Below are 12,544 nucleotides of genomic sequence, written 5' to 3' on the forward strand. Positions count from 1 at the left end.
CTAAGTTTAAGGAAGTGATCCCTGTGCTGATCCCAGGACCACCATGTGTTTCCCCAGGGATCAATCATTATAATCTTAGCCCTGCTGAGGTTGACTCTATTGCTGAAGGTGCAGCAACCTCACTGAGAATCACGCTTGATTCTGTTGCCCCCCTGAAAAAGAAAATAGTAAATCAGAGGAGGTGTGCCCCCTGGTATAATTCACATATCAGGACCCTCAAGCAGAAAGTGCGAAGACTGGAAAGGAAGTGGCATTCCTGTAAGATAGACAGCTACCATGTAGCCTGGAAAGACTGTCTATTAGTATACAAAAAGGCCCTTCGCAAGGCTAGAACAGCTTATTTTTCTTCTTTGATTGAGGAAAATAAGAACAACCCCAGGTTTCTCTTCAGCACTGTGGCCAAATTAACCAAGAGTCACAGTGTTTTAGATCCACGTATCCCTTCTTCCCTTAGTGGTGAAGACTTCATGAGCTTCTTCACTGATAAAGTTCTAGCTATCAGAGAGAAAGCTAACCAGGCCATCCCTACAACTGGACCATCACCAGATGTGCCGACTGTGGGAACATGCAGGGTCTCCAACGAGCCCTTAAGCTCCTTCAGCCCTATATATTTTTCTGAGGCGTCATCGCTAATTCAGAAATCCAAGACCACTACGTGTCTTTTAGATCCCATCCCAACACACCTGTTGAAGGATGTTCTACCACTGATAGGCAGTTCTATCCTGGACCAGATCAATGGTTCTTTAGTGTCAGGTTATGTACCCCGGTCCTACAAGGTGGCAGTGATTAAGCCGTTGCTTAAAAAACCATCACTGGATCCTGACGTATTAGCAAATTATAGGCCAATATCCAACCTTCCTTTTATCTCTAAAGTTCTAGAGAAGGTGGTGGTGACTCAGTTACTGGAGCACCTGCAGAGGAACAGCCTGTTTGAGATGTTTCAGTCAGGCTTTAGAGCTCACCACAGCACAGAAACAGCACTTCTTAAAGTCACTAATGATCTTCTCATAGCTTCCGATCATGGACTGGTCTCTATGCTGGTTCTGCTGGACCTCAGTGCTGCTTTTGATACAGTTGATCACAGCATCCTGTTACAGAGACTGGAACATGTGATTGGGATTAAAGGGACAGCACTAGACTGGTTTAGATCATATTTATCTGATAGATACCAGTTTGCCCATGTCCACGGCGTTCCCTCCTCATACAGTAGGGTTAGCCATGGAGTTCCTCAAGGTTCCGTACTCGGACCAATCCTCTTCACCTTGTACATGCTTCCCTTAGGGAACATTATTCGGCAGCATGGGATAAATTTTCATTGTTATGCTGATGACACTCAGCTCTATTTATCCATGAAACCCGAGGAGACAGAGAAGTTAGTGAAGCTCCAGACCTGTCTTAAAGACATAAAGTCCTGGATGTCTTCAAATTTCCTCCTCCTTAACCCAGGAAAAACTGAGGTCATGGTGTTTGGTCCTGAACCTCTCAGGGATAGATTAGATCACATGATCACTCTAGATGGTATCTCATTAACATCTAGTCTCTCTGTGAGGAATCTAGGAGTAACTTTTGATCAAAATCTCTCCTTCAACTCACACATTAAATTAGTCTCTAGAAGTGCCTTTTTTCACTTGAGGAACATCTCAAAGATCAGGAAGCTACTGATGCAGCCTGATGCTGAAAAGTTAGTCCATGCATTTGTTACTTCCAGGCTGGACTACTGTAACTCCTTATTATCAGGGTGTCCAAACAACTCTTTAAGAAGCCTCCAGTTGATCCAAAATGCTGCAGCCAGAGTTCTGACAGGTATTGACAAAAGAGATCACATAAGTCCTGTAATGGCGTCGCTTCATTGGCTGCCCGTTAAATTTAGAATAACTTTTAAAACCCTTCTTCTGACCTACAAGGTCCTCAGAGGCCTAGCTCCATCCTACCTGGAGGAGCTAGTGATACCCTATCAGCCCAATAGACCGCTCCGCTCTCAGAATGCTGGTCTACTTGTGGTTCCCAGAGTTTCTAGGAGTAGAATGGGGGGCCGAGCATTTAGCTACCAGGCCCCCCTGCTTTGGAACCAGCTCCCTGTCCAGGTACGGGAGGCTGACTCCATCGCTACTTTTAAGATCAGACTCAAAACCTACCTCTTTGAAAAAGCTTATTGTTACTAATTCAGTAGTTCCAGTTACTATCATAGACAGACAAATTATCATACTTAGGGGGTCGTCTAATCATTAGGTCACATTCTAGCTATGCTGTTATAGGCCAAGGCTGCCGGGGTCCGGAAACATGATCACCTGACAGGCCTCTGTCACTCCACTGGGTCATGGTTTCCTCTCCTTTCCTCTCCTTTCCTCTCCTCATCAAGCAGACTAGTTATGCTGATTCTTGTGTAGTTTTTCTGCTTCTCCCCCCCCCCCTCCCTCTATCTATTTGCAGGTATCACTGCCATCGGAGCTGCATAATGACCGCCGGCCCCAGTGAAGTGATTGTGCATATTTTTTGTGTGTGTTTCTGTGCTCTGTGCCTCTCCTCTCCCTCTCCTCTCCTCTCCTCTCCTTCTCCTTTTCCTCTCCCTCTCCTCTTCTTTCCTCTCCTCTTTCCCCTCCTCCTCCTCTCCTCTACCTCCCCTTCACTCTACCTCTCCTCTCCTCTACCCCTCTCCTACCTATCCTCTCCTCTCCTACCTATTCTATCCTCTACCTCTCCTCCCTCTTCTCCTCTCTCTTTACCCAGTCGGCCATCAGCAGGAGGGTCCCCCTACATGAGCCTGGTCCTGCTCAAGGTTTCTTCCTGTTAAAGGGGAGTTTTTCCTTGCCACTGTTGCTTGTCTGGGGTCAGGCCCTGGGATTCTGGAAAGCGCCTTGAAACAATTTTGATTGTATAAGACGCTATATAAAAAAAGAAAAGAAAAAAAAAAAAAGAAAGCAAAGACCAAATGTGGGAGAAGAGCATCTACACAGAGAGCTGATTGATTGTTTGTCTATTTCTACCTGAGAAAAGCGCAACACAGCGCTCAGAACGTGTGTGTAAAGAAAGTTTCCTCAACTTACCGCATTCTGCTGCTGGGAGCAGGATCCAAAACAGAAGACAAATGTTCATCTTCCCAAATAAAGGTCGCTAAACACTTGTTGTCCTCATCTGAAACAGTCTGTCTGGAAGCACCGTGACGAGGGTTCTTTGTGATAAAGACCGATTCTCTTAAAAGCGGGTCTCAAACTAGACGAGTGTCGCGGGGGTTTTAAATGCGCGTGACGCGGTTCAATATACAGTATACGTAGATACCGCCATGTGGGCGGAGCCTTCGTTGAGCACCAGGAAAGTCCCGGCGCACTCACACTCATTTTCTACCGCTTGTTCCTCCACTGAGGATCGCGGGGGGGCTGGAGAAGAAAACATTTTGCGCCCCCCCGCCGTGACTATAATTAGTATCATTTGTCTATGAAATTGTTATAAGTACACCTCTGCATAACATTGTATCCTTATTAATATTAAAGAAAACAAAAAAAGAAAGAAATATATGTGGCAGCATGGAGTTCATGCGCTGCCGATTAGCTTAATTGTTCGGGCAGTTGCAGCTGTGGCGTTCCCCTTAAAAGGAGACTGTGCTGCACTGGCTGCTCTTGTTGTCGAGCGTTTGGGTGCCACGCCACAGTTTACTTGGTCCTCCTCATTTGATTGCTGTGCGGTCGGGCCGTGCTATCCCATGCGCACCTGGGTCTGCTGTCATCAGAGCTGGGAGCCGTGGGTGTCTTTGGTTCGTCGGCTGTTTGGCCCTGCTAGCGGGAACGCTGTGGTGGCTCGGTGTGCGTCTCCAGTTTAGAGATTTCTTTCCCTCACCTGACGGTACGTAGCGGCTGCTTTTAGCCTCACCATATGGGGAATTGTCAGCAACTTAAAATTGCTTTCTCTTTTAACAGAAATTGTTACAGGTGCCGGCTCTCGTGCGCTTTCCTCCCGTTGCTGTTGGCCGGCTGCTGTTTTGCCCTCCGCATCGCGTGTATCGCGTATGCTCCCGACTGTCCCTCCTGTCTACCTCTGCGAGGTATCATCGTGTGGGGTCCAATCTAAAGTGCGAGTGTGTGAGTGAACTGCGCCTCTAGGAGGACTAGGATTGCCTTTATTTTGGGTTTAATGTTTTGTTGCGGGGGTTATTTTGCATGTTTATAAGGGGTTGATTTGTGATGTGTGTGTGTCCGTGTCCGTGTCCGAACGCCGGAGTCAAAAGACGTCCGAAGTGAAAGACCTTTCATCACGAGTTGACGGAAGGCCGGTCTTCGTCCCTCCCAGGGCGACCATCTCCAGTGATGGGAAGAAGGCACTAAAACAACTCAGAAAGAAACCATAGCGACAACGGAGTGAGTATAAGACACAAAAAGCGCTACACGGAATATACCGCGGTATTACCTGCCTGGTCATCAGGAGAGAAGCAGAGGCAAGATACACCCGCCTCCTCGGAGGTAGAAGCTTGGTGTATACTCTCCTGATTAAAAAAGAGGGGTTATAAGGCCATGGCGGAGGGACTGAACTAGATATCCTGTAGGGACTGAGGGTTGTTCAGTCGGGAGATCAGGCGTCTCCACTCAAATACATAAAAACTGATAAAGTGCAAACATGGGCAACCAACATTCCACAAAAGGTGCTGAATTCGAAATTCCAGCATCATGTAAACACATGGAAGACAAATATCCAGGTTCATGCTCATATGTTCAGCTGTGGATGACTAAGTTCGATTGGGATGGTAACTTAGACAGGCCAGGCAATATTATAAAATTAAAAGAAGTTACTATACTAACGGTACTGAAACACAGCAAGTCCTCATGTGCGTTAATGGCAAGAAATGGGGCACTGTTAGAGGAGATTGGGTCCCAGTGGATCCAGCCACTCAACAACCATGGCAGCCTGGCAGCCAAGAACTAAATGACAGACTTGACAGACTGTACGAGCGCATGCGAACTGTTTTTACCAGACGAGCTGACTACAGCGCCATTACGGCCACGAGACAAAAGACTGACGAAAGTTTTGAAGACTATAGCATGAGAATGAAAGATGTGTTCCGGAAAAATAGTGGAATTCCGTATGCGGAAGAACCAGAAGGTCCCTACCAACAGCAGTTAAAGCAAGCTATACATGGGGGATCAAAATCAGAGATAAAAACCTGGGTAGAGAGACAATTAGTTGATTTCGGAACTTGTAACCTAAACCGCTATGAACAACATGCTATGCATGCTGAAAGACAATGCCAAAAGTAAGAACCAATCAACAGGCATGTTTTTCAATGCCAACCCTCTCCCAAGCCGAGGCCGCGGACGTGGGCGAGGCCGAGGCGGAAGGGGAGGAGGAGGCAATTCCCGTGAAAATGATCGGTGTCATTATTGTAAAAATTATGGACACTGGGGACGTGAAGAAACGTGACCAGAGATACAATAGAGGACAGCAGCAAGGTTCTAATCCACCTCAACAATGACTAGAACCGGAAAGATGTCACAAAAATTAAAACAAATCAGGGCACAAAATTTGACCAATTTGAAAAAGATGACTTAGAAGATGTTTTAGACTTAGAAACCATCTTCCTGTTTTGCTGAAGGCAAACCAGAAGTACAACTGACCGTGTTAGGTAATTCTTTAACATTCTTAGTAGATACGGGTGCAGGTAAATCAGTAATTAGAGATCCAATAGCCCTGACACCAACTTCTACACAGATTTTTGTGAGATCAGCAAATGGTCTCATAACCAAAGAAAGAATGTCAGTTCCTGTAGATGTTTGTGACCCTGTGAGTGGAATCACACTTAACGCCCCTTTCGTGATCTCCACCACATGTCCCGTAAATTAGGAAGAGATCTTATCTCTCAGCTTCAGTTGATGATTCATACCACAGCCGAAGGAGTGTGGTCTGTAGATAGAATGGTTAATCTGTGGGTAAGAGAAGCAGATGATGTCATTCTTAGGACTTGTGAATTTTTGCAGATCATGGATCTTAGGTTATGCGAAAATAACTGCCCCTTTACAAGCATTGATGTATGATAATCCCTTAGCAATGACTGATGTGTTAACTTGGACCCCTGAAGCTGAAGAAGCATTTGTGTACATAAAACAGGCCCTTGTAAGTGCTGGAGTGTTAAAGCTGCCAGACTATCAGAAGCCTTTTGAGCAGGTCGTAGATTGCAAAGGTAATTTTATGACTTCAGTTTTGTTGCAGAAGCACGGAGATAAGAGGCAGCCAGTAGCCTACTACTCCCACAAGCTAGATCCCGTAGCTTGTGCACTCCCACCATGCGTTAAAGCAGTGGTGGCAGCATCTGAGGCAGTAAAAGCCTCCGCAGGAGTGGTGCTATATCATGAGCTAACTTTGCTAGTTCCACATGCAGTGTCAATACTGCTGCTACAAAGTAAGATAGCATTCCTGTCGCCCGCACGTCATCTTTCCTGCATGGCAGTGTTGCTGTCTCAGCCGAATCTGACGATTCGTCGCTGCACGACCTTAAACCCAGCGACGCTGCTACCCACCGCAGAAGAGGGACACCAGCACAACTGCCTGGATGAGGTCTCCACCAAGGTCCTGCCGCGACCAGATCTCAGTGATGTCGCGTTGACTACAGGACAGACACTCTTTATGGATGGATCATCGAGAAAGGATGACTGTGGACGCACTAGAACCGCATATGCAGTAGTTACAGCAACTGAGGTGGTGGAGGCGAAATCACTTCCCTCCTCCTATTCTGCTCAAGCTGCAGAACTCGTCGCACTCACACGTGCTTGTGAATTAAGCAAAGGACAAGATGTTACCATTTATACAGATAGTCAATATGCTTTTTCCACGCTGTTTGTGTTTGCTCAACAATGGAATTTAAGAGGGATGAAAACTTCGACGGGCAAACCGGTCATGCATGCAGAACTGTTAAAAAAGTTATTGGCAGCAGTACAGCAGCCACGCAAAATAGCTGTATGTAAATGCGCTGCACACACTAACAACACAGACGCAGTCTCACAAGGCAATGCCTTTGCTGACAGAGCCGCAAAGGCTGCAGCAAATAACAACACACTTCTTGATAATGAGGAATCATTTACCTTAGAACCTGCAGATAATGATATTCTAAAAGAAATGCAACAAAGTGCTCCAGAAAAAGAAAAGGCCACGTGGAAGAAGTGAGGAGCCAAACTGGATGACAAAGGACTGTTAACCATAGGAAACAAGCCAATCCTTCCCCGGAATATGCATAAATGGGCAGCATTAGTGAGCCATGGGCCATGCCATGTCTCAACAGGAGGGATGGTACAGATGGTTAATGAACATTATTACACTATAGGATTTCATACCTACTCAAAAAATTTTTGTTCACAATGTGCATTTGTGTAAAACACAGCCCACAGGGAGCCCTTAAGGCCCCTGCAGGCACTACACCATTGCCAAATCATCCATTTCACAGTTTTTCTAGATTTTATTCAGCTAACACCATGTGAAGGTAAACAATATTGTCTAGTAGTGTTAGATGGATTTACTAGGTGGGTAGAAATTTTCCCCACAGCAAAAGCAGATGCACTGACAGTGGCAAAAGTTTTATGTAGAGAGATCATTCCCAGGTTTGGCATCCCGAAGGTCATCTGGAGCGACAATGGAAGCCATTTTGTAAATGAGATAGTGAAAACTGTGGGAGTAACTTTGGGCATTGATTTGAAGAACCACTGTGCATACCACCCTCAGAGTGCAGGGTTGGTTGAAAGAGTCAACGGTACTATTAAGAACAGACTGAAGAAGTGTATGGACGAGACAGGAAAGATCTGGATGTTTTGTCTCGACCTGGTGAAATTATGGATGCACATAACACCACACAAGAAAACAGGCATCACACCCTTTGAAGCATTATATGGGCGGCCTTATTGCCTACCATACTTTGCAACAACAAATGAGCTAAAACATGTTGAAACAATAGCAGATTATCTGAAAAAAGTGTTACTCAACCGATGTGTGAACGCTGTAAATGTTCTGCCTAGTCCTGTGTCTTCCACAGATTCCACCCCCCAGGAACCCATTCAACCAGGCGACTACGTGTGGGTGAAGAAGTTTGTGCGGAAGAGGTGGAACACGCCTAGATGGGAAGGTCCTTATCAAGTACAGCTGACCACAAAGACTGCAGTTCGAGTGGACGGAAAACTGTCGTGGATACACCTTTCCCATTGTAAGAAACAGAAAATTCTTCCAGGTGAAGGCGAGGGAGCAGTGGCGGACTCTCCGTAAACGGCTGACGGCCTGTATAGGTCCAGCAACGGCTGAACCCCGTCGGAACCTGTGAAGAAGCTCTAAAAGGAAATGAAGTTGTTCTTCCTAATTGTGGTGAGTGCTGTGACGGTGGGACTCGTGAGTCTTGGTCTGTGGAACTTCCGACAGGAGGGAGGTAATCAGGGACAGAATGATGCTCTGAGACAGGATGAGAGCTACGCGCGCGCTAAACGCACCGTAGTTAGCCACTTAGAACATTCATGGTTAGAACAAAATCCAGAGTCCTCACACACTTACAGTTTGAATACATGGTGGCGCTATGCTAATTTCACAGCTCGGACACAGAATCATTCAACACAGAGGTGTCCAGAAGGTTATAACTGTATGTAACTATCCCGCTTTCGCGCCAGGAGACAAAGGCACGCAATTAGTGGATAAGGGATGGTGGTTATGTGGACATAATGCGTATGCAGACCTACCAGCAAACTGGTCAGGAGTGTGTGTGCTCCAGTACATCTCAAGGATCACAGTCATTTATGCTGCTAATGCTAGATCCGCACCACAGTTGCGCCCCAGGGAGGAGTGTGTGCAATGGTAGATTACTGTTGTACGTTCATCCCAGAGAATGATGCGGACGGTCACCTGATAGATAGCGCATTGAAAAATTTGACTAAACTACAGAGAGCTATGATTGATGATGGTAGTCCCCCACCAGACTGGCTTACAGGAATGTTGTCAAGGTGGAGGGAACTGTTGTTCAAGATAGGAATGATGATAGGGATAGTGCTGCTAGTATTAGCCATACTAGCTTGCTGTGTAGTACCTCTTGTTCGGGGTTGCATTGGCCGGCTCGTGGGATCAGCTGTTACTAGTACTTTGCTGCAGGTGGAAGAACGATTTCTACTGGACAACAATGAAGAGGAATCAGAAGAAGAAGAATGGACAAATGTGATGCAAGATGTAAATAAGATGTCTTAATCTGTACACATGTTGAACTCTGAATGTAAGAAATGTGTTTCTAGGAAAATGACGTAATGCATTTAAATTTCATGAAATGAAAAGATGTAATACTGACAATGAGAATCTAGACGCATTTAACGATAAACAGGAGGGAAATGTGAGAAGAATTATTGTTTATCGTTTCAATGCTATAGAAAGTATAGTAAGTAGATTTAGAATGTTTAATCAAAAGGAATGTATGAGTGTTTGAACCAAGTATTGAAGCTGTTTGGTACCTCTCAGTGCTGGGTACCTTGTTCAAGGACACGAGGAAGTCGGAGAAGGAATCATGAGGTCAGATTGACATAAATGTTGTGTGCACCAAATAAAAGAGGAGAGCGAGCAGCAGATGGGCGGAGTTGAGAGAGGAAGCTTGAACTGCTCGTCAGTTCTCCCTTGCAAGGCCTCCTGTTTGTGTGGTTGATCTGAGTCTAGTAAACGAACAGCGCGGGTGACCAAACATCACCCTCACATGTGCTGTGTGGGTTATTTTTGTATGTTTATTTGGGTTCTATTGTGTACGTTTTTCTGTTATTTTCTAAGTGGTGCCGATCCTACCCTGTGGGGTGCAGGTGTTTTAAGGATAATTGTAAAATCTCGAATATGAATTTGAATGGGTGTGTGTGTGTGTGTGTGAGAGTATTTTAGCAATTGTTGTTAGCGGATATCCGGAAATAAAGGTATTAATTTGGCACACTGGACCAGTCTCTTACCCTCATTAGAAACACTTGTGCGGCCTTGATAATTCTCCAGGTGGAATTCCTGGGGTGGCGTTGTCAACTTAGGAAAGAGATATACCGAGCCCCGTCTGGGCCCACGCCACATATAGACCAAAGCTGGATGATTGTTGCCAATATTCGGCACGTTTTTGCCGAAAAAACTCAAGCGGCTGATCAGCGTGACTGGGGTGTAATGTCTTTAAGTGACGCCTTCATTTATTTGGCTTCATGCTGTCCTGCCAACATTTTTAGACACAGTAAACACACCGGTCTTTCCTCGTCTCCCACCGTAGTCGCAGTGAAGCCAAGCGCTATAAATGCTTCGTCAGATTTCCTCGTCTTAGCTTTCGGGAGACTTTCGTATGTCTCATTATCTCCGTCTCTCTCCGCCTTTCTTTTCATCACTGTTAAGTATTTTTTCATGCTGTCTTTTGGTGGTTTGTTCACTGCGCTTCCTATCTCTTTCTCTGTGGTGTGTGCGCGCGGGATGTGCAATTACACTTTATTCTAGTACGGAAAAAAATAAACATGTTCTCCGGGGTCACAGCCCCACTATTTGAGAAGCGCTGCGCCAGGCCAAGGTAACGTCTCGATCCAAACACGTGATTCATATCCAACAGTAACTTACTATAGCTATGGTGTAGCTTCCATCCAAATGAGTCGCTGTTTGTCTATTTGTAAATTACTTTTTGGACAGGTCCGGTGCCCGGTGTGTTCCAGATATTAACCTTTGGGGAACGCTGGACCGAGACGCCTCAGATGCAAGAAGGGCTGGGAATGCTATGGCAGATGCGACGGTAGATGGGCAGCGGTGCATGAGCAGCCCACCTCTGGCCAGGTCAGAGGACCCACTCGCCTACTGGCTAAATCACAGACATCGTTACACCAACCTTTTCAAGCGGGCCAAAAGATTTCTATGCATGCCAGCATCTACTGTACCCTGCAGAAGAATATTCTCCAAATGTGGAGAAATTGTGAGCAAAAAAGAAACTGGTTAAATCCCAATACTGTGGAAAAAATAACGTACCTCAATAAAAACCTCGAGTCCACAGTTACACAAGAATACCCAAGCTATGGCATATTTTACCAGCATTTTCTCCTTAACAAAATAAAGCTCACGTGTGCGCCTCCCGGTCACCAATAGCGGCTCCAACCCTGCAGTGCAAGGCTCGCGGGTCGCCAGTAGAGGGCGCTAGAACTGCAGTTTCATTACTAGTAATCATTACAAGTGGTTCGGGAATTCACAAAAGCTTAATTTGCCCATCATTACTTTTTGTCCTGATCGGAACCAGACAAATCTACCAGGCTTCGTCTTGTTGGTGTTGCTGTTCTTCCACTTCCACAGTTGGCATCTATATTGTAGTTGTCACCTTCTGGTCCTCTATATCCACCCTTTGTGGTGCAGCCCTCTGTGATCGCCCATTCAGATGTCTGTTCGTGCCACCCAGCCTGCTCTGACAAAGACTTTATTAGCTCTGGTTCTTTGAGGGATTCTACTGCCACCTTTTCAGTAAAGTTTAGTCTGGTCAATCTACTCGGTCCTGTGTGTGTCTGCTGCTCCTAAAACGAGCTGCTGTCTGCTGTTCCTTATAATTTATTAAAGTCTTGAGTTTCAGGGTTTTTTTTTTCATTTTTAAAATTTATTTTATTTACTTCTTGGAATAGTTACATTTGCTGCTTCAGTTATAAATTGACATATTTCATTATTCAGTTCTGGTTTACACCAACTGCCCTTAGTTTGCCCCAGCAAATATTCTGAACGTATCCATTTGCTCCCTCACATTTCCATCTTCCTCCTCCTTTGTTCCGACCCCTAACGCTTTCAGTTTCTAGACCTATTGGATGATGGTCTCTACCCACTGTGCTGCTTCTCAACACTTCCCAGTTGCTTTTCCATGTTAAAACCTGTGATGCCGATGTGTGATCTCTTGATGGCTCGGTGCCCTTTGCCACTTTCACCCTCACGGCCAAACCAGTATTCAAGCATGCCTTTGTCATCTAACATGTCTTCCATTACTTCGAGTCTTCCTGATATCCCCCATGTGCATTAAAATCTCCACACCAAACTATCTTTCAACTTAATAAACCCAAATTTGGTTTGAGTCATGCCTCTTGTACACAAATAATATCCATGTGTTCCTGTAATTCAGGGATATATTTTTTTTTAGTTTTGCCTGTTTGTGATGAGACTTTGACCATTCCAAGGTCAGAAAAGGTGATGATCAGGGTCTGTTGTCACTCTTTGAACAGGGAACCAGCAGTGATGAGCAGCTCACTCTTCCTCTCAACATAGTTTTAGCTCATAACCAACACCAGGCTCCTTCAGCTACCTTTACCAGACTGAACTGCTTCTGTCCTCATCTGAGCTCCATCAGCAGATTCAACACTGACAGGAGGAAATCACTGAGGTCACCATGACAACGAAACAGGATGTAGCTTCATTTGGCTTTACAAGCTGCTGTTGTTATTCTGTTACCCCACGTGTGTGTGTGTGTGTGTGTGTGTGTGTGTGTGTGTGTGTGTGTGTGTGTGTTGACCTGTTCTTTTCTCAACTTCTTAATTTGATCTGTTGGATAATTTCTGCACAGTGTTCCTTGATGAAGTGTCCCAACAAA

General features: G+C 45.4%; 1 long non-coding RNA gene across 2 annotated transcripts; it reads left to right on the top strand.

The window, feature by feature from the left end:
* The first annotated feature begins 3,555 nt into the window (after window positions 1–3,555).
* On the top strand, window positions 3,556–4,325 carry LOC115248459 (uncharacterized). Of its 2 annotated transcripts, none has more exons than XR_003887337.1 (3): window positions 3,556–3,837; window positions 3,912–4,073; window positions 4,282–4,325. It is a non-coding gene; the product is annotated as an uncharacterized lncRNA (long non-coding RNA). The 2 variants fall into 2 exon arrangements; XR_003887336.1 differs by having other exon boundaries at window positions 4,236–4,295.
* Window positions 4,326–12,544: the final 8,219 nt, after the last annotated feature.

This window comes from Takifugu rubripes, unplaced genomic scaffold (genome assembly GCF_901000725.2).
Source record: "Takifugu rubripes unplaced genomic scaffold, fTakRub1.2, whole genome shotgun sequence".
NCBI classification, from domain to species: Eukaryota; Metazoa; Chordata; class Actinopteri; order Tetraodontiformes; family Tetraodontidae; genus Takifugu; species Takifugu rubripes.